The sequence below is a fragment of the Pseudophryne corroboree genome, unplaced genomic scaffold (assembly GCF_028390025.1).
Source record: "Pseudophryne corroboree isolate aPseCor3 unplaced genomic scaffold, aPseCor3.hap2 scaffold_99, whole genome shotgun sequence".
Taxonomy (NCBI): Eukaryota; Metazoa; Chordata; class Amphibia; order Anura; family Myobatrachidae; genus Pseudophryne; species Pseudophryne corroboree.
In genome coordinates this window covers 1,140,340-1,146,339 of record NW_026970570.1, presented here as the reverse complement: position 1 = coordinate 1,146,339, position 6,000 = coordinate 1,140,340, and positions in this window count along the sequence as shown.

Below are 6,000 nucleotides of genomic sequence, written 5' to 3'. Positions count from 1 at the left end.
AAGTATTCTCAGAGCGTCGGTGACGCTCGAACAGCTTTTGAGTTAATAAGGTTATACAGTGTTGCATTTACACCCTATCTCTACACTAAGGTTTTACAGCAAATTACATTGTTTGTGGTTTAGACATAAAGGTTTAACATTGTGAGCGTCGGCGCCGCTCGTGATCTCCTCGTGGTCTCGAGCGTCCGCTACGCTGATAGCGTAGCATTACGGTAGTCGCTCACCTATAAGTGTGCCCGATACCAACAGCGTATTCTCGTGAGCGTCTGTATCGCTTGAGCAGCCCGCTCCCGATACAGCGTCCGTTACGCTATAGCGAACCATTACGTTAGTCAGCAGCCAATAGCGTGCCTGCCTGTGATCTCTTGGCCGTGAGCGAACGTGACGCTTGAGCGTCTCGACCACGGCTAAGCGATTGTTACGCAACGAGCGTACCCTTACGGTACTCCATACGCAAATAGCGTACAGTGTTCTTAGACCTCACAAAGGGTTTTAAATAAGATAAATATTTAGCTTTATCAATTGGCGGCTCGTCCTGTCCTTCACATATCTCTGCTAGGTAATTTCAGCAGACATTATCCATCAGCAAAGGGCGGGAGATCATATTCTTCGCAGTGCTGACGGGATAAGCGTCTGTTTCGCTTAGTAAAGGGTGCTGAAGGAATCCGGGAACCGGAGGTAAGAACAACACACTAGTGTCTTTTAAAACTGTTTATTTCTATCTTGCGTACGCACACACGCATATCTGCATTTCTTTTTCATTCGTGTATTTTCATATATCACTCTCCTGTTTGCCATTTTATAATTGATAAAACGTGCTAAGAGAGATTTGTCGCTATTTCATAGTTAAAGTGTAAAAGTAATGCGTTAAGGGATAAAGTGTAAAGCACACACGCAGCTCTACCTAAAGGTAAAAGGAGAGATTGGTGTGTTGCACGGTAGACGACTGAGGATCATCTACATTGATAAAACGTGTTAGTTGTGTTACGGTGGACATTGGTTTTGTATACACGTGTCTCTAACAAAAGGCTGAGACTCGCGTACGCAAAGGCCGACGCACGCAGCGTAAATTATGCAACGGAGCGTCTGGGTACGCCCACGTAACTCAAATCACACGATAGTGTTGATTTTTAAATAGCACAATAAGCGATAAATAGCGCAATAAGCGATAAATATCGCAACAGGCGATAAATAGCGCAACAAGCGATAAATAGCGCAACAGGCGATAAATAGCGCAAATCTATTTTAAATCCGAAATTTAAATTAACAGATCCTTCTCCAAATTTACAACACATCTGGTCTAAAGAAAAATTTCTGCGCAGAAATAGAAATAGAAACAAAAGTGTGTATGTGGTGAGTGAGTGTTTGTTTTTACAATTTTGGGGATTGAACCACAGAAATCATCGAGTTCTCGTGAAGTACATACGTGTAAGTGACATACGTGGTGGCTAGGGAGGCATCTCTGGTTAAACATAAAATTTGAGCATTAGAGTGTAGCAGACCAGGAGGTCATACTGTAACAGACCAGGAGGTCAGACCAGGAGGTCGCATAACAGACCAGGAGGTCCAAGTACAGCAGACAAGGAAGTCCGCTATAGAGACAAGGCACAACACCAAGAAGGGTTGGTGCGACACCCATATAGGCCATAAAAAGCTCAGGCTGAAGGAATTCGCAGCTGCTGAATGTCGATTCCACTGGTCGCTCCGTACATAAGATTAGTTGCTTATGTGCTGAACGATTGTACCGCACGTAATTGTGTGCATTAAGTTAGTCTGACCAGTACCATTTGTGTACAAACCCGGTCATAAAACTATTTGTACATTCTGACGTTATTTGTGTAATTTTTTATTTTCTGAAGGGAAGTTCGCTGGTCACTCAGGAATTGTCCAACAACCAATAGTTACTGGAAAGAGTAAGTGTTCTTCGGATATCTCTCGCATGTTCCAGTAAATAGAGGTTCATAGGGGCCCTGGGTCGAGTACGCCAGCGCTATATCAGTGTGTGGGCGTATTGGTCGGCGTGGGCGAGTGAGTGAGGTGCTCGGTAAACTTCACCGTCAACCTATCTTTTAATATTTTGGTTTTTTGTAAGGGTTCGCTGAAGACCCTGAGATAAAGGTCAGAGGTAGAGCAAGCAACACCTGCAAATTATGGGGGCCAGTTGTTCAGGAAGGGGGCGATCAACCTCGGTTCGGGTTGATTCAGTAAACCGACCAGTCGGGTCGGCAAGGTATGTAATGTGTGAAAAATATGGTTTACATACAGAAATTTTATGTGATGAATGGGAGAGAATGACAGTACATGACGGGGAGAAATTCCCAAGAGTAGGTAGCTTCAGCCCAGAAGTGTTAATGAATTTAAGGAGGAGGATATGTCTCATTAAATCAACAAAGAGACGAATCCAACATTATGATTATTTGCAGCTATGGCAACAGGAGGGTGAAATACAGAGAGGATTGGCTCTGGCGGCGGGATCTGGCCCTATCAGGAAACTGATAGCCACGGCCCCGCCGCCACCATACATATCAGGAGAGAAATTGGTTGCGGAGAATGACGCATCAGGGGGTAACAAACAGGCACTTAGCAACTGTATAAATGTTAAGGATAATGTTAATAAGTTAACCAATGCAAGCATTAACCCGTGCAAGTTGTACCCTGTTTTGAACTTTCCCCAGGAGTGTGATCAAGAGGACGAATCGGCAACAATATCGGCGCTCTCTCTAGCAGCCACTATATCAGAAACGACAGTAGGCACGGCCCAACCCATAAGATTAGTAACAAAGCCCCCTAGCGGAGGGACAGGTGAGGTCGTATCAACGGGTAAGTACGGCACCTTACACTATGCTGAAACCATTTCACCACAGGCTGTAGAATCTACACAGAATGATGTTAGTAGACTTAATCCTGTTAGGGTAATAGCTGTTCCAAATGGGAAAACTGACACATCAGGAGTCACTCCTATCAGGAACATTGCCATGTATATCCCATTTTCCAGAATGGAATTAAGGACCATAGTGTCTGAATTCCCTGACCCCAGAAAATACTTAGTTGCTAGCCAAAAATACATCAGAGACCTAGGAAACACTTTAGAGCCCAATAACAAAGACTGGCAGATATTGCTGAGGGCATGTTTACCCTCCAATGTCGACTCAGCTCAATTTTTAGCTGACTGTGGATTGGATCTGGATGTACCTCTTACAGATGTGTACAACAAAGATAACGTAAAAAGAATAAATTTACAGTTAAAGGAGTATTTCCCAGCTGTAGCCAAATGGAATAGAATTGTTTCCATTAAACAAAAAGAGACAGAAACAGCTGCTGATTATTTTCACCGGGCATTATTAGAAATGGCAAAGTACACTGGCATAGAGGACATTAGGACCAATGCAAACCATCAAGAAGTAGCAGTATCTGTGCTAATGGATGGTTTAAAAGAAGCATTAAAGACAAGGGTACAGACCACGCAACCATGTTGGCGAGGTCTGTCAGTGGCTACTTTGAGAGAGGCTGCTATTGATCACGACCGGAATATCACCAGACACAGGGAGTCGCAAGGTGATAAGTTAATGTCAGTAAGTATACAGGCCCTGACCACAAAACAGCCTGTGTTTATATCACCAAACCCTGTGGGTAAGTCAAATGTGGTAACATGTTATTTTTGTCATAAACAGGGACACATAGCACGAGACTGTAGAGCGAAAAATTCGCAAAGATCTTACCAACCCCCTAGACAACGACACGACACACGACATTGGGAGCAAGGTCCGCAGAGACGGAGTTATGAGCCACATGCAGGAGAAACAAAAAGATACCCCCCGAACAGAGACTGGCAAACTCCTGGCAGTTCCCATTTAACCCCTTCACAAGTAGTTGCTGCCAGCGGGATTCAGGGAGGTCACCATACCCAATAGGGGTGTAGCCATACCTGTAATCTGCAGCCAGTAAAATTGATTGCAAGCCTTGGGAGTGAACCTGAAATTGCAATCAATGTAGCTGGTAAATCATTAAACTTTCTTGTAGACACAGGGGCGGCCAAATCAGTGATAAATTCGACAGTGGGCATGAGAACCACTGGTAAGACAATTCCAGCCATAGGGGTAACGGGAGTAGTCCAGCACTACCCTGTTAGCAAACCAGCCGAGATTACAGTAGGGCCTTTACATACCAAGCATTCCTTTTTGCTGGCTGCATCGGCACCGACTAATCTCCTGGGAAGAGACTTATTGTGTAAAATGGGGTGCGTCATTTATTGTACTCCTGAAGGTGTATTCTTGGACATACCTGAGAATCACGCTCAGGAAGTGCGAGACATGTTAGACTCCCCATCAAAATTAATGTCACATACCATTATGACAAATAGGACTCCATCCAAAGTAGAAGAAATGACATCCCAGATACCAGAGTCACTTTGGACTAAAGATGGACAGGACACTGGATTAATGGCAAACGTAGCTCCAGTAGTTGTACAAGTAAAAGATGGTAGGATAGCTCCAAAAATCCCACAGTACCCTCTGAAGCCAGAGGTGGAGTTAGGAGTGTATCCCGTAATAGAGCGCTTGCTACAACAGGGTATTCTGGTAAGAACGTCCAGCACTGCCAATAGTCCCATCTTCCCTGTGAAAAAGAGTGGGGGGAGGGGTTACCGGCTAGTGCAGGATCTAAGGGGGATCAACAAAATAGTTGAGAGTCAGTTCCCCGTAGTGCCAAATCCAGCTGTCATCCTTATGCAAATCCCTCCCACTGCGAAATTTTTCACTGTTATTGACCTCTGCTCCGCTTTCTTTTCGGTACCTCTGCACCCTGACAGCCAATATTTGTTTGCATTCACATACAGAGGAGTCCAATACACATGGACTCGATTACCACAAGGTTTCATAGACAGTCCAAGTATATTTTCCCAGGCTTTGCATGATTGTTTACAGTCTTTCCAACCAGAGAGTGGATCAGTATTAATACAGTACGTGGATGATCTACTACTGTGTTCTGATTCATTGGAAGCATCCCTGAAGGATACGAAACAGCTCCTGTTTCATCTTTCAGACACAGGACACAAGGTTTCCAAAGACAAGTTGCAATTATGCCAAACTAAGGTAAAATATTTGGGACACTGTCTAACACAAGGACTGAGACACCTGACCACTGATAGAATTCAAGCAATTAGAGACATGACTCTGCCAAAAACCCAGCAACAGATCAGAACATTTTTAGGAATGTGTGGGTATTGCCGTAACTGGATCCCAGGGTTTTCCATTCTAGCGTTACCTCTGCAGGAGATGGTCTCCTCAAACAAACCTGATCGGATTTCGCATACAGACGAGTCCGAGATGGCATTTGAGAGACTTAAACAGTGCCTAACGCAGGCACCAGCATTAGGTATGCCAGACTATGGGAAACCCTTTGAGCTGTACGGAACAGAAAGTGCTGGTTGCGCGGCAGGCGTCTTAACCCAAAAGCACGGTGATGCCAGCAGGCCAGTAGCATACTACAGCGCTCAGCTAGACACGGTAGCGCGATCCCTCCCCACATGCTTGCGAAGCGTCGCTGCGATAGCATTGCTAGTAACGAAAAGCGAAGATGTAGTGCTAGGTCACAACCTCACAATTCATACACCACATGCAGTGTCAGCCTTGCTAAATTCTGCCCAAACCAGGCACGTCTCATCAGCGCGGTTTACAAGATGGGAATTGGCACTAATGGCCCCCGTAAACATCACCATAAGGAGATGCAGTGCATTAAATCCTGCAACATATCTCCCAGGTGTGCCTGGACAGGCACAAAGGGTGGAGGATGAGAGTGGTGGGGAAGGAGAATTTAACACACAGGAGGACACACATGATTGTATGGAATATTTGACCCAAAATTTTACCGCAAGGCCTGACATCAGTGACAACCCGCTGGAAAATGTAGATCTAACTTTCTACACGGACGGTAGTTGTCACAGACAGTCAGACTCGGGAGACTTGTGTACTGGATACGCAGTCGTAGATGACCAAGGCACCA